The 20,365-nt window shown below is 37.9% G+C and overlaps 1 long non-coding RNA gene across 2 annotated transcripts; it reads left to right on the top strand.

The window, feature by feature from the left end:
- Nucleotides 1–1,083: 1,083 nt before the first annotated feature.
- LOC113526223 (uncharacterized) lies at nt 1,084–10,185 on the top strand. Of its 2 annotated transcripts, none has more exons than XR_004578251.2 (3): nt 1,084–1,280; nt 7,287–7,376; nt 7,526–7,661. It is a non-coding gene; the product is annotated as an uncharacterized LOC113526223 (long non-coding RNA). The 2 variants fall into 2 exon arrangements; XR_004578250.2 differs by lacking the exon at nt 7,526–7,661 and adding an exon at nt 8,766–10,185 and having other exon boundaries at nt 1,089–1,280.
- Nucleotides 10,186–20,365: the final 10,180 nt, after the last annotated feature.

The following is a 20,365-nucleotide window of genomic DNA, read 5'->3' as shown; positions in this document are numbered from 1 at the left end:
ATTAGTATTATTATTATTATTATAACAATATTGTTGTTGTTGTAGCAAATGTATCTATTAAATTCAATGTTATATGGATTACCATACACACATTAATGATTACGCATACCCTGTACAAAGCATGTACAGTATTATTCTGGACAATAATGTAGCTGCTCAATAAAATTAAAATGTCACAGTAGTTTTCCCTCAGTTTGACAGAGTCGCTTCAATGTAGTTAGCTACTTTTTCTTGGCAGTTTGAAGTGTTCCTAGATACTTTATCAAAAAAAGTAGTTCGGCTGTAGTTTAACTAGTTTAAATAAAGAGTAGGTTGTAGCTTGACAGGTTAGATAAAATGTAGCTTCCCCAACACTGTTGCCATTGCATGATGATATGAACAGAGACTACCTATAGAGAGTGAAACAGGAAAAGCTGGAAGAGTCAGAATCAGATGTGAGACACTGACTACAAGATGAGTATAAGTCACAGCTGGGTGTGCAAAGGAAAATTATTATCAAAACATTCTCTTTAAGTTCCTTCATAACTTGATGCATCTGTGGGATATGGATACGCAGCAGTTTCCGAGCTTCCTTCAGACTTACAGCCAGGAGAATGATTGACATGAGGATCTTACTGACAATATTGCTCTCCACTCTGTGGTATTCTGAGAAACTCATTTCACTCTGGGCTCTCGCTATAGATGGAGTTTGCAGTCAATACACAATGTGCGCTTGAATACTTCATACTTCTTATATCTGAGTAACATGATACTACATTTGTGGTGGGATTATTTATAGCATGTTTTGTCCTGATCCAGGTAGCATCACAAAGCAGAGGCAGCAGGATATACATGCTAGCCTTTATTAAAATCCAAATCAGTAGACTAAATCGTAGTTGAAATCAGGCAGGGGTCAATCGATCACACATTCAGTGCAACGAAGGATAATCAAAATCAAATATGAAGGGCAGAAGCAAAGGTCAAACCAAGAATGGCACACAGAGAAAACAACCCTCAGAAATGCACGTGGGGAAATGGCAAAACCTTAGGCAAGGATTAGAGGTGAGTAAGCTGGTATACACTGAGCTAAAGGAAGATTAAACAGGTGCAGTCAATAATCAGGTGAGTGGGAGAGATATAATATCCAGACTGGATTCAGGTGTGTAGCTGTGGTGGCTCCTGGATTGATGATAGATTTGGATGCTGGATGTAGTATATCCAGGTATTTATTTAATAAATATTTGCATAGACTCTGTAATGACAAAAAATAAAGAATGCTAAAAACAAAAAAACATCAGAAGGTAAGAAAAACAGACAGTATGAACTTCTTTTGTTTTGTTCAAACTAATTTTAAACCTTACAACAGCATTCTGTTATTGATATACAGACCATGCTCTCATAATATCAATTACTATCCTTGTGAACACTACTGAAGTCAAATGAGTGAAGCTTCTGAAGCATTTTGTGACTGAACATCATACAGTATTAAGGCAATAAGCCAAGACAGGACTACTGAGCTCCCAGCACATTAAAAATGCATTACATAGCTTTTGCCTTAGAGGGCAGTTGCTTACCTGCTATTTGATTTAGGAGCAAGAGTTGTTTCCACGTGCTGCTGTATCTATCCCTGAAAAAAAAAATTAAAACATTAGTTCATAATATGCTAGCCTAACACCAAACGAGACCTTAAGCTTGCATAGCTAGACACACATTTTTTTGACAGCACACAAAAATGGCCTTCTCTCTCCTTTTTGTCAGGACACATGACCCATTTTAGAGGACAAGGCAGATGCAGCCAGGCTGCACAGGCTGAACAAGTCACAGTAACTCTTTTTAATAAAAATCCTAAGACATTATTAGATTTTTTTTTTCCTTTTCATCATCTATTATATTTATTCTCAAGACTATTCAGAGCATGGTTAATCATTTTTAAAATGTAATATACTCCTAAGGAAATAAAATTTTTATTGATTCACTCTTTACATTTTTGGTTCTTTTAAAATAATTTGCTCACTGAATGCTGTTCGAAGCAAACAATAGCAGGCCTATCATGAGTTTATGTGGTGCATCAAGTGTGTGACTATCGTTTATGTCCAGACAATCCACCTTTCAAACCTCTGTCAATAGTCACCATTGTGATAAAAATACAGTTTTTGAGGATGATAATCATGTGCGATTCAATTTTATCATCAGCCATTCACTCTGTGTAAACACTTGAGGCAATAACCAGGTTTTTCACTGCATGAATCTGTAAGCACAAGGGTCTTGGGTAATTAAGAAAAAGGGACAGTTGCATGAAAAATGCATCAAAACAAGTGCGTGTGAGGTTTTTAATTTCTCCCAGAGGGTTGGCAATCTGTGCAAACTTGTATAAATAATCAAGGACTGAGTAATATGAGTAAGGCTTGGTGTGTTATAAATATTTTCATCCATTTGTGTATCCACCTTATGTGTGAGTGGGCTTGAGGGAATATAGTTTTGTTGCCACTTGAGTCACTAGAAGGATGCATACATCTAGAAGTAAACACTGCATTCTGCAATGGCTTATACTTCTCTCGCACAAATACGGTTGCAGTGGGATTTACCGGGGAGAGTGTGCAAATGCGGGTGGTTAGGCTAATTTGGAATAACAAAGCAAGGTTGAGCTAATTTAGATGCAATAGATTGTCTCATTAGATTTTATGGTCTAAATCCAATCTTCAGGGTCTGTAACCTAGTCCAGAAGTCCATGAGGACTCGAATGACAATGCAATATTACAGATGTAATGTGCCCACATATTAAACAATATCTCACCATTGCAAATTGGTTGAAAGGCAAGTCAATACATGTACAATATAGAATTTATTGAAATAGAATAGCTGCAACACCGGAGACAGGTTGAACCTAATTTTGAATGTTTTTGTGTGTATATGTGTGTTTCTCTGTTTAACTATAAGCATGGCTGTATATGTAAACATCAGCTACTATGTAGCTGAACAGTTCTTCCTCTCCTGCTTCATCTCTCATTTTCTTTCTCATATTTACACACACTCAGACATGATGGTGTGAAAAGTAGTGGCTGTTCTATACACTTTAATTGCATACATTTTCATCTCATCTTTGAGATGGAAGTGTCACGAAAAAGTGTTTTGATTTAAGTGTATCTGCTGCCACCCTCATGGAATTTAACGAGCAAAGGGGGAGAAACATCTGGATGCTTGCTACAGAATAAATATAGCCCATGAGTGGAAGGCAGAGTCTGTGGTGAAATGACATGCATGAGTGCTAAATTAAAAGTAACAAATTAACTTTCATCAAACACAGTTGATTTATAAGCATAAATGTCTACTAAAGTGCAAATTTCCAACTGATGATCAGATAGAGAATCCTGAGACTGACACCATTTATCTTCTTTTGTTCTTTTTTTCTTACAATCCAACTGTAATTATTTTAATTATTTTTCCAAGTTGATTAAATATTCCACACTTAAAAATCTTGAGCATTCCAGACCGTATCCCCTTCTAATTAGACACTAACAAAGAGACCCACAAGGATTTAAGTGTAGAGTATTTGTTTATACACAGCAACTGTACAGTCCATAATCTAAACTTGAGTGATGGCAAAGGCAGACACAGCCACAAAAACAGCTCCACAAAAATGAAAATACATAATAACAACATAACATTGTCATTATTATAACAAACATTATATGTTATAATTTGCAACATTGCATTATTATATTATTATGTATGTCTACATTTCATGTAGATGTAATATAATAATGGAACATAAATTAGACATGTATTAAAGAATGACTGTAAGTCTAATTAGTACATATTCACTTGTCAAGAGCACTAACTTTGATCAACAGCGGCCTGTGACTAAAAATTTTGGTGGGACAGGACAACATTAATAATGACATTGCCTCAAGTAAAATTAAGTTGGGAGGTTAGCACTCTTGACTTATAGTATAGGCTACCATCTACTGAATTTTTAGACGAACCCCGTAACTGGCAGTTTGAGATTTGACAATATTCGTTTCGAGCAGTTTTAGATGTACCTTTGCTCAACTGTGTTTGATACAGCAAGTGTGTTGTGTTTTTTCTTATTTTTCTCAGCCTTTGCATGGGAAACAAGGTCACCATGGTGCACACGCATTTCTGATGTACAGACTTTATCCACTTTGTAATCCCTCTTTCCCTCATCCAATCCTTGTAATATATATTACAATATAAAGGTTCTGTACAGAAATGGTTCTGTCCACTTTGACAAATTTGCCTTTGATTGTGAAAATATATTAGATTTAATTCCAATTATTTCCTATTAAACTGCTATATTTGCTAAATTTTTAATCTCGCCAACTAGACAACTAGCCAATTTGGTGTAAAACAAACAAACAAACAAGCAAAAAACCATGCCCCTGGCAACATTGTTATTAACTGTCCATCCTGCTGCTCCTCTTCCACCAAAAATATTTATAATGCAAGCAGCATGAATCATTCCCTATTAGGCCCCGGTTAGCACTTTTGGCAGTTCCCATTTTTTGACCACTAATTCTATGGCACTAAATGGGGCACTGAGCATGTTGCCCCATGATTACATAGCATCTAAAAAGATGACCAAATTGGTAATATTTATATATAATATATTGTAATATTGGCTTATATCTATTAAATAGCAAATTATTAAATTAATAAATCCGTGGTCAAACAAAAGAAGTAATTAATTCCTATTTCAAAGGAATTTAAAATGTATGGAGCTGTGAATGAGGACTTTATGAAGATTTACATTTTTTGAACAGGTGATATACATGGTTAGGCTCTGCCCCACCTGCCCCAATGGATGAGCCACGACTGCAATTTATTCAGCCAGCTATTCAGTTTTTAACCACATGTAGCCCTGCCCCAGGCACCACTCTGAAATATTACAAGTGGGAAGTCGAACTTACACAACTATATGTTACAGCACAAAGTTTAGACAAGCAAAACTTCTCTGAACTTGACCTGAATGAGAATCACTTTCATCTGGGTGAGAGTGAGGGATGAGGTGAATATATTTTAAAGTTGGCCACAAACCCCCTTGTGGTTGAGGCTGGATGAAAAGGCCCAGCAGGGTGTGTTGTATATAGTCTGACCTTGCTGTGGTGCCACTGACCTGAGGGATATTACAGAAATCAATCAAACTTTTATGTCCAGGACTCCAAAGCAGCATGCAGTAGTGATAAGGCCAGTCAGCTTTTGATGGAGAATCTACAGCAGGATTGGATCTGGAGAGGAGAAACAGGAAAAGTGGTGGAAAGATGGCATGTGAAGATTACCTACCTTTTCATCCATCTGACAGCCTTTAATAAGGTTTAATTCATCCGTGGTCAATACTATGCACCGTTCCCTGTGCAGGAAAGAGTTAATATTAGTGCGGGCACACTTTATGACTAAGTCCTGTCCTGATCTATATTACGTCAGTTTCAGCAAAGTCCAAGGACTTATTCAAGTGCTGCTTATTCAAGTGGGCCAGTTTCTCAGATAACTGACATTTTGGCTACACAAGCAATAATCAAACATACAAATACTGACAGACTTAAAAATGTCATACAGCATTATGTTTTGCTGTCACCATACTAATTGAGAAAGGTTTGTTTAGTGCCTTGAGGGTGCAGAATTAGACATGGCTGAAAGAAAAGCCTCTCCAGAAAATTAATAGAGTAGAAGTTAATGGGGAACATATGCCTGTGCACTGCTGCATTATGGAGGGGTGAGGGAGAGGGCAGGCTGGATGGTGGCACCCTTCACTGTCACACTGTACTGTAGTATCATGTCTAGAGCCAGGGGTCCTGTCAAGTCAGCATTGTAGTGCACTGCTGAACTTCGCAGTAAGATGACAGTTTAATCATATTTAATACACAGGCAAAGGATGCAGAAGGGTCAGTCTCTCAGTAGTCTCAATTCTCATTATGGTGGAAGATCTGCATAGTGGATTAATAACATTTGCAGTGTGCTTTTGAGGTTTGAGGTGCATAGTGACTCATGAGAAAAAAAAAAACTAGTACCTTTACATAAGAATGGCAAGAAATGACACAGAATTGTAGAGAATCCACAACAACTTTTTTTGACTTTACAACCACTTTGTCACATGCAGCAAAACAGTTGGTGGTAACCTTTGCCATATCCAGGTGAATACCTACATTGTTTTTACTGGCAGAGTATGATTGAACTTTCACCTAAACTGTTTTATTTATACTTTGTTTCTCTCTTGGCATTTAACATTCAGTGGTTGTGTTTTTTTTTTAAATATATCTTTTATTCTCATTACTAATATATTCAGTTTTGTAAAAACACTTACAGTTGTTCATGCTTGTTGTGTTTTATGCATCTTGTAATGCACAGTTTCCCAACCCTGTCCTGCACATTTTAGTGTTTTTCCTGCTCTAACATGCCTGATTAAACTATTCAGCTAATTAATATCCCTCCCTGAGTTGAAGAGTGTGTGTGTGTGTGTGTGTATGTGTTATAGCAGGGAAAACACTAAAATGTACAGGACAGGGTTGGGAAACTCTGTGCTGTAATGCATACAGCTTCAATCACACTGAAGCTCACATGAAATGGACGTAGTGAAAGACAGAAAGCATTTACCCTGCTTTACATTTAGCTTTTGTTTTATTACCTAAATTTTGTTTTGAAAGCTGGTCAGTAGGTTAAAATGATAGCCTAGGGCAACTGGAGCAATGCTTATGAGAAATGAGTATTCACTTTGGGTGTGTAACCTGATCTAAACCAAATAAAAATACCATATACCCAGAATGGAGCCAGACATCTGGTATATATCAAATTTTAGCTTTAAGTGACTGTTGGCCATGTCTATAGCACATGTAAAATTATATACACACTACCTGATAATGGTAGAACAATTTTTCTAAGTGTACAGCCATTAGAGATTTCAGCCATATGTTAAATATAGCAATGTAAATTTGATCCCCTAACAATAGACTCATTAAATGCGTTATATATAGCCAGCAGGTAACGGCCGAAATCACTGCTTGTATTTCATGCTCCTCCCCTTCTCTTCCTTAGAGGTGATCATTTACTATTATGCCATTTCATACTGGAACAGACTTGTATGAATGGCTATGTCTTCCCATTTCTTGGGCCCTGATATCAGGATTAACAAGTACCAAATAAAAACTACAGACATAAGAGGATGTGAACCAGTGGGTCAGCACCAGTGTCATGAGTATGTAATAAATATGTGGCAGTTGTTGTTGTTGTTGTTGTTGTAGTAAGGCTGATGATATGTATGATTTGGAATTTAATGAGTGTTTTGTACTGTTTAGTGTTTCATCGCTTAACCATGGCACCATCTTGGGAAGCTAACAACATGTGTTGAAAGGAAGTAAAAAAGACTGGAGAATCACAAAAGTCATGTAAGTGTCAAAACAATTCATGAAGTCATTCCACATGAAGCTTATGATACTTTGATAGAGCCAGGTCTAATTCATTAATTTCTTATTACCATATGTTTTCAATGTCCAGCAATACACATACACTATAAATGTTGACATCATGATTCCAGGTTATCAGGATAATTTACCAGCTAAGAGTGCTACTGAGGAGCGGGTGAACCTGAAGGTTAACATGTCTTTAACTCCAACATTATGAAATGGTGTAATAAAAGTGATGAAATATGGAGTTTAGTCTTCTCAATGCAGATGCATTATGCATGGTAATATCTCTCTCAAGTACCCCTGTGCAACTCTATTAATTACTGAATTATGGCCCTATGAACAAGGCAGAAGATGAAGTAACGATGGGGAAGCTGGAGAAAAATAGGGAGAGTGTGTGTGCAATACTGATTGCATTACTGATACATCATATCCACATGATTGGATTCCTCATATGCCTCAGTGTATTTCAATGGAAAGAAAGCCAAAAGATAGCCAAACTAAAACTCATATGTTAGGTAAACAGTTATTTTCTCTGTGATATGGTAACATGCCACTGTTGTGACTCAGTAAATAATCTAACCTGCATGTTTAATGTTATCATCAATAATCGATGTACAGTGCTACAGGTTTCATGTGTGTGCTTATACTGTGTATCTACATCTCTACCATGGGAGATAGGAGAATGCTTTACTAGAGGAAAACAGCAACTGTCAAAAAACAGTCACACATACAAATATACACCACATATATTTTCACATACCCAGCACTAAAGGAATCACTACAGGAAGTGCAAATCTCAAAGGTTCCTACTGCAAAAAAACTTTCAAATTTCCTAAAGATAAAGTGTGATATTTTTCAAAGGAAAAATCTTTTTTTCATCAGAGTTCTACTATGAAGAAAATAATAGAATTGATCACACCTAACCATGATGCCTTTCTAACTTCAGAGGGCTCTTTTTTTTCCATTATCTCTTTTAGTTCAGCCAAAACTAAAACTAAAGATACTAAAGATAAATGAATGAAAGAAGAATGAAAAGACAAAGAACAACAACCTGTAAAACCTGTCATTATTGAATATGTTTTATCTTACTTATTGATGAAACCCCACTTATACAAGTGTGCTAGTACCTCTAGGATAAATTGCACTGAGTTCCTTTATTATAGTTGGAAAGAAAACAACCTTACAAGCCAAATGTGTTAGCCATAGTATATTGTATCTTTATATAACTCTGGTTGAAGTCTTCATCATAACTTCTTGGAGGTGTGATTTTAATGACTCAGTGTACAGGTTCTATCTAAACTCAAGTGGAATGGTATGTGCAGTGCCTGAGGCACAGGAGACTCATCTCAGCTTCTCTCTCTGATCCAGGCTCCTCTGAGCTCCTTGCACATAATAACTGTGACAGACACTTCAGCGGGATGGTGGACACTGTATGGGAAAGTGAAGAGAACACACTCGACAGTGAGAAGTTCTCACTGGGATTCAGTCTCAACTCTTCTTTCAGGGACACAGCTCATTAACAGCTCATTAAAAATATCTACCACTAAGTCCTTCAACGACCAATCAGGTTTAGGAGGTGACATGCTTAGGAGGTGCCTGCTGATGTTTTTGTAAAATTAATAAGATTCTAATATAGTGCAGATGTCTAAATGGTTCAGCTGCAAATAAGCATATATAACTGTGATACAGTTGGGGTCATAAGTTTACATATGCCTTGCAGATTCTGAAAAATGTTACTAATTAAAAAAAAAAAAGAAGGATAATAAAATTTGCATTTTGTTTTTTTTTTTTTATTTAGTACTTCCCTGAATAAGCTATTTCACATAAATACAAATTTACACGAATGAACCAGTTGAAAAGTTTACATATGCTTGATTCGTAATAGTGTATGTTGTTACCTGGATGATCAACGACTGTTTTTATGTTTTGTGATAGTTGTTCATGAGTCCCTTGTTTGTGCAGAGCAGTTAAACTGCCCACTCTTCTTCAGAAAAATCCTCCAGTTCCCGCACATTATTTGCTTTTCCAGCATCTTCTGCAAATTTGACCCCTTTCCAACAGTGGCTATATGATGTTGAGATCCATCTTTTCACAATGAGGACAACTGAGGGACTCGCACACAACTATTACAAAAGGTTCAAACATTCATTGATTCTCAAGAAGGCAATGGGATGATAGGTATAAATTGTTACTATTTTGTTATTATTCTGGGACACATTTAAATATCTTATGTAGTTTCTGAAGGGTAGTACTAAATGAAAAACAAAATTGATGTAAATTTGTGTAAATTCATTTATTATTGTGTCTTGTGGACTATATGTAAACATCTGTTATGTGAAATAACTTATTCATGGCCGTACTAACTAAAAAACAAAATGCAATTTTTATGATCCCCTCTATTTATTTAGTAAACTTATGACCCCAGCTGTAAATAAAGATACTTTACTAAGCCTAATACAGATGTAATCATGTCACCACAGACACAGACATGTGATGGACACTACTGACCATGCAGAGCCCTGTCCTACGACTGCTAATTCTACTTCCAATACAAACACTTATAAAGTTTTTACATTACTGTTAAAAATTCACATCAATTCATCAGTATTCTACATCTCTGCATGATGTTAACTCCAGTTTCCATCTCATCGATTTTAAATAGTTTGGCAATGCGATTTACTCTAAATGTACTGATGGGTAAATTGTATGTCACTCCCCAATATGCACATTATTACCCGCATGTACCAAAGTTGTCAGGTTGAAATAAAAGAATGAGTCAAAACTTTTCACTTCACTAAATAATGACAGTGTGGTCATTTCTTCCAAAAGACAGATTTCTTATGAAACTCATTTTTTCCAACTCATGTACCAAGCAAAATCTCAAAATCTAACTTACAGATCTATACTGTTGGCCTATAGTAGACTATATAACTGTTTTTTCATGCACATACAATTCAGTGAACATTCCTGGACCAATATACATCAATAACTTGAGCAATATATGGCAAATATACACTCACCAGTCACTTTAATAGGAACATCTTTACACCTGCTCATTCATGCAATTATTCAATCAACCAATTGTGTGGCAGCAGTGCGATACATAAAGTCATGCAGATACAGGTCAAGAGCTTCAGTTAATGTTCACATCAAACATCACAATAGGGAAAAATGTGATCTTAGTCAGGGCTGAATTTAGTCTTTATTGGGTGTGCAGTCAAAATATCCGGGGGGCATCTTTTACAATCACGCTTACTAATGAAATATAATATTTGCATTATAATGAAGATCTGCAGGCTCCATGCCATATGTTTTGTTTAAATTTTATTTTAATATTCTTTTCTGTGTAGCCATCCACAAGGGCAGTGGAATCGTGTTCCTGTAGCTCAATGCCATCTTGTAGACATGGAAGTGTTATTTTTTGTTATTAATTTATCATTTTATTTTTATTTTATTTTATTTTATTTTTGCCATATAAATCTAAGCCAAGTGTGTCAAACTCAAATTCTGCTCAGGCCACATCTGCATTTTTGTGAGACTCTGACACAACCTAGCACCCCCCTAAATCCGGCCCTGATCTCAGTGCCTGACCATGGCATGGTTGTTGGTACCAGATGGGCTGGTTTGAGTATTTCACATATGCATATCTGTAATTAAACACTACTGCAATATGACTGAAAAAGTTATGGAAAGATGTCGATATTTATTCCATTAGCAGCATGTAATGTAGCTGCATCTACAGCAATCTATTCAAGAAGGAACACTTGCAGACCACAAACTAAATCCTTGTCACTGGCATTTCTAATTAAACAGCAGTGCTGCAATATAAAATATGTCTCCAGAAATTTAGTTCTGAATCAAAAGTGTGCATTCTTCCATTTACAAGCAATCATACGACTTCAGAAAGCTTTTCCATAATTCACCTTATGAGTCCTGTAGCATGAGTTAAGTGACTCTGAACTATCTTTCAACACACAGTTGCAATGAAGATTGCAGTCTATAAATAAATGGACAGTGATGCATTTTCATGTTTTGACTCTCTGCTACAGTTTATTGGCTGTAGATAAAAATACATTTCACTTATTGAAGACAAGCAAAAAAGCCAAAAATCCAAAATAACAAGCAACGAACAAAATAGCTGCATTACAGGCCAGACAAAGGACCACCATACCGAATATGAACAGACTCTGATTGCAAAATAGCTGTGACTAAGCACTAATACTTCAGTACAAATTTGACATTTTGTACTTTATCTTCACACATTTCCTTCAAATTCAATGCACTGGAGTACAGAGAAAAAACTCACAAAAACACATTGCTTAGTTCATCTCAGTAATTTAAATAGTAGTCCAGTCATAATGAAGAAGCCCACTCCCAAAATTCAGACACTATCTCTGTCTCCACTTCTGTCTCAACTGTAATCAATGACTGCTTCTCCCAGTCTTTGTCAATTCCATGCGCTCATAGGTCTCCCAAGGGTCTTAATAGATGTCTGACCTTCCTCAAGTCTCTGATGTAGCAATAGTGCTATTTCTTACAGCTTAGCATCTGTAAGCTGTTACCAGGCAACCAGATCCACTGTATCAATATGCACTATATACTGTAGAGGTACAATATCATTTTTTGTTATATGACATAATGTTATGCTCATATCAGTTTTCCCAATAGTGTGTCTGGAAGAAGAATTGTAGAAAAAAAAACAATACATACTGTATATGATATTTTTTTTCCAAATATTATTTCATATAAGTGATTCATGATAAGAGAAAGAATGTTGTGTATACACAAATTTATCACAGATAAATCCTCATGTACACATGCTCCAGAGGTATAGCCTTAACAATAAACATGACAAACAGAGCGCAGAAGAAGCCAAAATAGAGAGTATAGGGTGCAGAGGAAAGACAGGAGGGGGGGGAAAGTGAAGAAACCTTTGGGCCTAAGAGAATAAAGCAGCCATGGCAGATTTCTCTCTCACAGCTAAGGCCTGCTGAAGTCCTAAAGGAAATGAACTGATATTTTTGTTTGTCTGTGTAAAAAAACGAGGATGGGTGTGAGGGAGCTATCTTGGGGATCCCGAAGCGAGATTCACTGAACTGAGAACAGGCCATGATCATGAGTGACATCAGGTGTATTTATAAGCCATCAAAGTCCTTTGTGAGTGTGTGTGTGTGTGTGTGTGTGTGCGTATATGCAGCTACAGAGTCAGGTAGTGTGAGGAACAATAAAAAAACAAATCTTGTTATCCCTTGCCCCAAATAGAAGTCTCAAAAAATCAATAATAGGTTTGGTATTGCAAGTATTGGTGTTATTTTTCACAGTATAAATGAAACAGTGCATTAAACAGCCTGAAAGTGCAAATGGTGATGTGTCCAAATTGATGTGTTCTTTTCTTTTTTTTTTATGGAAAATGATAGATCCCAATGCCAATTCTCACATTTTACGGTCACTACATCTGCATTTATATTCTATTATAGTAAAATATGTTCCAATAAACAGCCTTATCAGGGTTAAAAAAAAAAAAGCAAACCAAACACATTCTTCTTGTAATTCTCATTACATTCTTAATTACAAAATGAAATAAAGATCTGTAATTAGAAGCCCTACGAACTGATATATCTACTTGATAATATCTGTACTTGTACCCAACTGAGTGAATTTTTTTTTCTAAGGAGCTTACGAATGCAGGTTTTGAATGCTTATTAGCCTGTAGATAATTGTTTTGCTGAGATTCACAGATCCATCAAGCTCATGGAAACCACTGAAAAAAACCAGAAATTTCAATAGAAACCATTTAATTACACAAAAACACATAAGTACAATTCTTGTTGAAAGAAACCTGTTAAATTCCTTCATTATTTTCCTTGGAAAATCACAGCTCGAAATCCTATTGTTTCCTGATGACAACAGAGATAATATTATATAGCACTTCTTATTGTTCAAGGTTGCCTTTATTTACTTATATGGTTATTTATGTGTGTATTTATTTATTTATTTATTTGAGTGTTTGTTTGTTTACCTACCTACTTACTTACTTACATTAACTGCAGCAAGAAGCAATCTTGATTTCAAAGGAAACAGACAGATAATGGTGAAAGGTGCCATGTTATGGATGTTATTCTAAGAAAATGGCTGCATCTTTATTCGGGTAGAAGACTGCAGAAACAAATTTCGTATTGGCATGAAATGAGAGAAATCATCGGCGAGCTCCTGAGGCTCATATAATATTCTTTATGTTCCTTGTCATTCCTGGGGAAATTGGGTAGTGTGCAGAGAAAAAGTGAGTTCTCTATACTATCTGTTTCACAGCGCACAACTTTGGACTCAACATTCAATACATTCAATAGTAAGTGCACTGAATATTGTAGAAGAGTTTAATTGTAGTCAGCTTTCATTAAAAAAGATTAAGGATTCAAAGGATACCGTGACAGTGAATAAAAATGTTTTTGGATGTTTACAAATTCTCTGTACTTGTTGCAGTAACAGTTTAACTTTTTAAAATATAAAAATATTTGAAACTGCTTGTGTAAGGCATGTAAAAGCATTCATAATAGCATGCTATTAATAGCATGCATTCTATTAGGACTAGAAACATGGTGATTGATTGGGCAGGGCTCTAAGCAAATAGAAAACTTTGGACCTTGCACCCAACTACATGATTCATAAAGTAAACTGAGGACACTGGAGCTGTCAGGGTGGCAGTGCTATCCACTGTGTCACCATACTGCCTCACAGCCCCAGGGTCCCCAGTTCAATCATGAGCTCAGGCTACTGAGTTTCAGAGCATGTTCTCCTTGTGACTGCACTGCCTTCCTCCAGGTTTTCTGGTTTCCTCTCTAAGTCAGTTTGTGTTTGATTATTTTAGCAATATATATGTCTTATCGTTTTTTTTTTTTTTTGTGGTTTTTTTTGGCTACATCTACAGTCACAATAGATGCTCCATACTGTGTCTCTGTTTTTATAGCATCACTGGCAATGTTAATTTCCATTTTCAAGCTTGTATATTTTGGTCTGTATATGGCTTTTTGTAAAATGCCACAATATTTCTGTTGAATAGTACATCATATTGTCATTAAAATAGTCATCAGATAAATCATTAATGACATCTAATTTAGGTATTCCTAAGACAGTAAGCATTATGATTGATTTGTACAATAAGTAGTATATTTCTAATTTTGGTATCATTCTTTTACAAAGTAATGCAGTCAGAAGCAGTGAGTCAGCATTTTCTTCATCTCAATTAACTATTTTAATGACATCCCCCTTTTTAAGGGGCATAAATCTTAAATCTTTTGGTAGAACAGAAAGGGGAAAGATGTATAATATTTTCACTGTTTTTATCTGAAATTAACTGACTTTCCAAATTGCTAAGTTTAATTGAAAGTGATTTATGCAATATACAGGATTTCCTCGCCTGAACTAGTAGTCACATAATTAACACCAGAAATACAAACTTTTTTCCCTTTACTGTCCATTTTAAGAGCTGTGTTATTATGCTGACAAGAATAGAAAGGGCATGAACCAGCAGTGTGCGGTCCCATGCTGATGCCCTGAATGGCCAGTGCTATGACTAATAACACAATTAAGCACAACTTTAAAAGTTCCTAATACCTACATTTCTGGCCTCGCATGTAATTGAACTTTACATTTACATCTCTGAGCAGATGTGTAATTGTGAGGGATGGAAAACTTTCTGAACTCTAATCCATAAATCTATATAATGATTCATAAAAATGCAAATGAAAAAGGTAATGAGAGAATTTTCTATGATGAACTTTTAAAACTGAGCAGAGGTAATGATATTATAGCAGTGCTGCTGCAAGCATGGTTCAAGGGATCTCTGTGACTGATACATAGCTGCATGAACATGCACACACACACACACACACACACACACACACACAGACTTATGTGACATGAATGAATGTGGAATGCTAATTACAACAAATGATATCTGAAAATTAAAAATTGCTGGTAGGCTGCATTTAACATGAATGTACAACAAACAACCAGTTTAATATTTTTCTACATTGATTCATAACTTCAAATTAAAATAACTGCATCAGCCAGACACACACACACACACACACACACACGCTACACAAAAACAGTTTTATTTATTTTATGAGATTTTTCTTATCATATTATATTATACTATAGGCTATGTCTTGTATATTTTCTTACATTAAGTCTACATTCTTTCCTAGAGATGTGATTCCACAGAGATACCATAACTCTTTGAAAGAGTTGTCTAGATTTGTGGAGAATGTAAAGTTCTGTTTTCTTATTTTCTTAATATACAGTGAATGTAGAGTTCTGTTTTCTTATTTTCTTAATGTAGAGTAAATATACTGTATATAGACTTTTTTTTTTTAAAGAGTTTTCTTACTGGGCTTTGTGAAATCTTTTTTTTGTCTTTTCTGATTGTGCATTTGGTTTGCCTTGTTTCTTGTATTTGCTTTTTGTCTCGTTTTTCCAGTGTGGAGCAGAAACGTGTCAGCTTGCTTTGGTCCATTCTACCTGTACCGACTTAGACTTCCTTAAAGCTTTAATAAATGTACTCACCACTTACTATTAGCTATGTAGCTTTGAGGTGTTCCACATAAATGTAAAGACGAAATCTTTTGTTGTTAGATAGGTTCAGTGAGTGCTTCAATTATTGACATACATCTACTGTAGATATGTGTTCTGTGTATATGCGTTCTCTATTTTCTGTGTAAGCCATGTCATTCTAAAAAGCTAAAACTAAACTACTAACTAGATAGCTAAATTTCACTAAAGAAGGTGGTGTCAGATAGCTAGCTACTAATTGCAATGATAAAATAACAAGCTATACTATTTGTGTAAAATGATTATGAATTAGGCTACTGACCACGGCAGCTCTGAGCTCGCTGTCTAGCTGGTGCTGCAATGTTTAATTCTGAGGCATCAGTCATGTTCATTACTGTTTCATCGATTGGCAGTTGGTTATGAGATTCTACCCCTTTGAGAGGTCTCCAAAACATCATATGGAGAAGCCATATATCTGGGTGAGACAACTGAAATGTGCACTGTGCAATCAACTTTGAGATATACAATATGTATTCTATTTAAAAGCCACCATCCACATTTCCATTGGGTGGGACTTAAAATTACATATTGAAAGTCTGTAGTCCAATAAGAATTAATATTTCCTCCCATTGAGATAGATTGTAATTCTATCTGCCACAGAAGCCCATAGAAGCCCATAGAACGTACTCGGTTACTAATGTAACCTCGGTTCCCTGAGATGGGAACGAGTACTGCGTCGTTAGACGCTATGGGGAAAACTCCTTTTTCTCCGATAACTGAAGCCTTTACAGTCATGCAGTGAAACTGCAGAGCCATTGGTTCGTGCAGTGCAATAAAGCGAACCGATGGCTCGGCAGTGGAACTACACTCGCACTGCGTCGCTAGATGCTATGGGGAACCAATACATTTACGCCGTGCCATGAAAGTGGAACGATAGGCATGAACCAGCCTTGAGCAGTAAGGCTCAGAGGGACCAGTTTAAGAAGGGTGAAACCAGCAGGAGGCAGGAGGGCTGAACTCACCGAGGACAGCCCAGCCTAAGTGGATAGTTCCAAAATAATCCGGTGTCATCTCAGCACTTTTTAGAAAGGGCCAAGAACGCACAAGGAATACGCCTGTCATAAACAGGCGCGTGCCCCTCAGGCAGATAGGATCCAAGCCTGCAAGGCCGGAACGTCGCAGGGACGGTAGGGGGCTGGGACGGATTAAGCCTCCTGGAACCCTTGAGGAAACGAACAACTAGGTTGTTCTGGCCCACAGACTGTCCTGCTATAAGACCATGGGAAGCTGCTATAGCTGCCACATAGACCTTGAGCGTGGAAGGGGAGCGACCCTTGTCCAACAGCTCTTGTAGAAAGGACAATATCACTGATATTTCGCAGGAAATAGAGACTTCGCCGCAGGTTGCGCACCACCTTTTTGGGGACGAGGAAGTAACGACTGTAGAATCCTGACTCGCTCTGCGCTGGCGGGACAGTTTCTACGGCACCCTTCGCCAGTAGAACCATCACCTCGGAGCGTAGGACGTGAGCGTCCTTGCTCTGCACTAAGGTGGGAACCACACCGCTGAATCGCGGGGGTCTTCGAGCGAACTGGAGTGAGTAACCTCATTTTACAATCCCCAAAACCCACTCTGGGGATGGCCTGCCAGGCTTCTGCCCGTGTGGTGAGGGGTTGGACTGGTTCGAGTGGCAGATCACCGTGAGGGGACCTGACACTCGTTATAAGTGGAAGAGGAAATTTGCTCTCTGTCTGAAAATGTTTGTATTTTATTTTTCTCGCTATAACAGTGGCTGCTTGTGTGGGCGATTTCAGAACGGGCCCAGTGTCCACAACAGTATTTACAAACCTACTGCCACCGGCACCTGGAACAGAATGGGGTGCTTGGGGGCATAACAGAGATCGTTTGGGGGGTGGTTCGGTGATGGCGAGACTTCGCCCCCTCCTCTCCCTGTCTGGTAGATCAGGACGATGCCCGAGGCACAGGATCCAGCATCAGCTTGGGCCGGGGTCCTTGGCATCTCAGGAATGAGTGGCGTCTGGCCGAGCGGGAGCTCAGCAGAGGCTCAGGCTTTTGAGTAGGCTGAACAAGCGCAGGCGCAGGTCTAACCGGCTGCTGCGTTGGAGCAGGTTTGGGGCGACTGGTGAAGCTCGCAGAGCTTGAGCGCTTCTGCAAGAAGTGTCGCAATGCCTGGGACGACTTCTGTGCAGCAGTAAAATGCTCAGCAAACCCTTCAATGGCGGGTCCGAACAGCCCCGTGGGAGAAACCAGAGAGTCGAGGAAAGGAACCTTTCTGCCTCTTTCATCTCCATCAGGTACAGCCATAAGTGGCGCTGCAACACCACAAAATTGGCCATTGACCTCCCGATGGCCTGAGCCATCGCCTTCGTAGCTCAAAGGGCCAGGTCCGTCGCACTGTGCAGCTCCTTAAAAGCCGCAGGATCGGGCACCGACTCGTCCTTAATTTGGAGGAGTTTGGCCTGACAGACCTGGAGCATGGCCATGGAGTGCAGAGCTGAGGCCGGCAGCTCGGCAGTGGGCGGGCAGAGGTGTGCGGCCACTGACTCATCCATCGGAGGTAGTCTCTCATAGCCCTTTTCGTCTGCGCCGCAGCGAGGCTTGTCGAGGGTGAGCAGCTTCAAGTCTCGTAGCTCAGCGGAGAGAAGATCTTCTTCGATCTGAGATCCTATGACGCTATGCCTGCTTATATAGCCAGATGGCTCAGCCCATCCTGACGGGCTTCCTTGTCATAGGCGCGTGCAGTTCCGCTGCCGAGCCATTGGTTCGCTTTATTGCACTGCACGAACCAATGGCTCTGCAGTTTCACTGTGTGATTGTAAAGGCTTCAGTCATCGGAGAAAAAGGAGTTTTCCCAATAGCGTCTAGCGAAAATTATGAGTGTAGTATCGAAAGGGAAGCCTGGCTTCACTGGATTTTGATTGGTGCTGTGTCAGGGGCTTCAGAGGAGTTTTTTGGACAGGCTGTGCTGTCCACCCCAAAACTGTTTGTGTTGAATGAACAAACAGCGTAATATCACAGTGACATATTTGACTGAAAATATTGAAAATTTTGAATTTGAATTTCCAAACACATTTCTACATTTAATATAGAAACATTTCATTATCAAATTTTAATTCAATATTAGGGGAAACCTGGCTTCCTGTAATCTTAAATCAGTCATCTGCCCATGACCTAACTATAGGAGTCTAATATTTTGTTTTGGAAGATTTACCAATACTAGAATCCCTAAATAGTACAAAATTTGTATTTGTATTTTCTGTTAGATGACTGCTTGACAAAGCAACGGTGTACAAATTGCTGTGAACAGCATCCTGTGATGTGTAAATCAAATGTATGCAGTATTGCCTAGTGACTGACTAAATCTATGTGCAGGTAAACCATGCTGTGTAATTTTGCATTCAATTTTGCATTCAATCTTGCAAAGTGGCAAGTTTGCACCGTCATGCTACCTGTCTCTGATAGATATATCTACAGTATTTTTGTATACAAAGATTATACAGTCTGTATTATACAGTCTGGTAGTTTTCATCACTCAACTTGGCCTGGAACCACCTACTTTCATATAAAGTGGTCCTTTGACATCACAATCAACCAACCCCACGATGTTGTTTTTGTGTGATATGTTAACCAAGAATTTCCTCTCATTTATTGAATTTTAAAAGAGTTGATGAAAAATTCTGAAGGCCATCCATCATTTCCATGGAAACAAAATAAGGCATTCAATCTAGACATGCACGGCATTCATATAACATCAAAACCATTCTAGCAACACTTTACCAGCAGAAAATCCCTCTGTATGCAATCAGTCAGCAACAGTGGCAGAACTGCATACTTCCGTCTTTGTGAATGCAGAAGCAGACGTAGTAGCATTTCAAAAGTTTAGGTGAGATAGTGAACAAATCAAACAAAGCAAATACAACACTGCAGTGTCCTTAAATGCACAAATAATTCATGCAAACATCTGTTCTTGAGCTTCATTCATTTTCCGATGTGCTTGACAGAAAGAAATGGCTTTGCGTTATTTGCTGGACTACTGACAACTTAAAGTTCAGTACCACTGTACTACCACTGGCAGTACTACCACTGGCAGTAAACACCTAAAACATGGGACTATACCCTCTCAATTTGAATTGACATCAAACATCTGTTCTGTTCCTGCTACATATCCCAACTACGCAGCTGTTTCTCCTCCAGATAAGTAAAATAACTTCTATATACATTAAAATATTATAAAGTGACAATTTTTATCTTGCCTTGCACATGCCCTGATTGCTGCCAATGTTGGCCAGCTAGCTAATTGGTGTTGTTTTCATTAGCAACTGTCTTAAACAAACTAGCTAGCCAGCAAAATGTGAATAATATAGCTAGCTATTTTCGGATTCACCATCACCCATGC

This window comes from Pangasianodon hypophthalmus, chromosome 5 (assembly GCF_027358585.1).
Source record: "Pangasianodon hypophthalmus isolate fPanHyp1 chromosome 5, fPanHyp1.pri, whole genome shotgun sequence".
In the NCBI taxonomy this organism is placed as follows: domain Eukaryota; kingdom Metazoa; phylum Chordata; class Actinopteri; order Siluriformes; family Pangasiidae; genus Pangasianodon; species Pangasianodon hypophthalmus.
The sequence above is the reverse complement of the archived record's forward strand: the minus strand, read 5'-3'. Positions and strand labels throughout refer to the sequence as shown.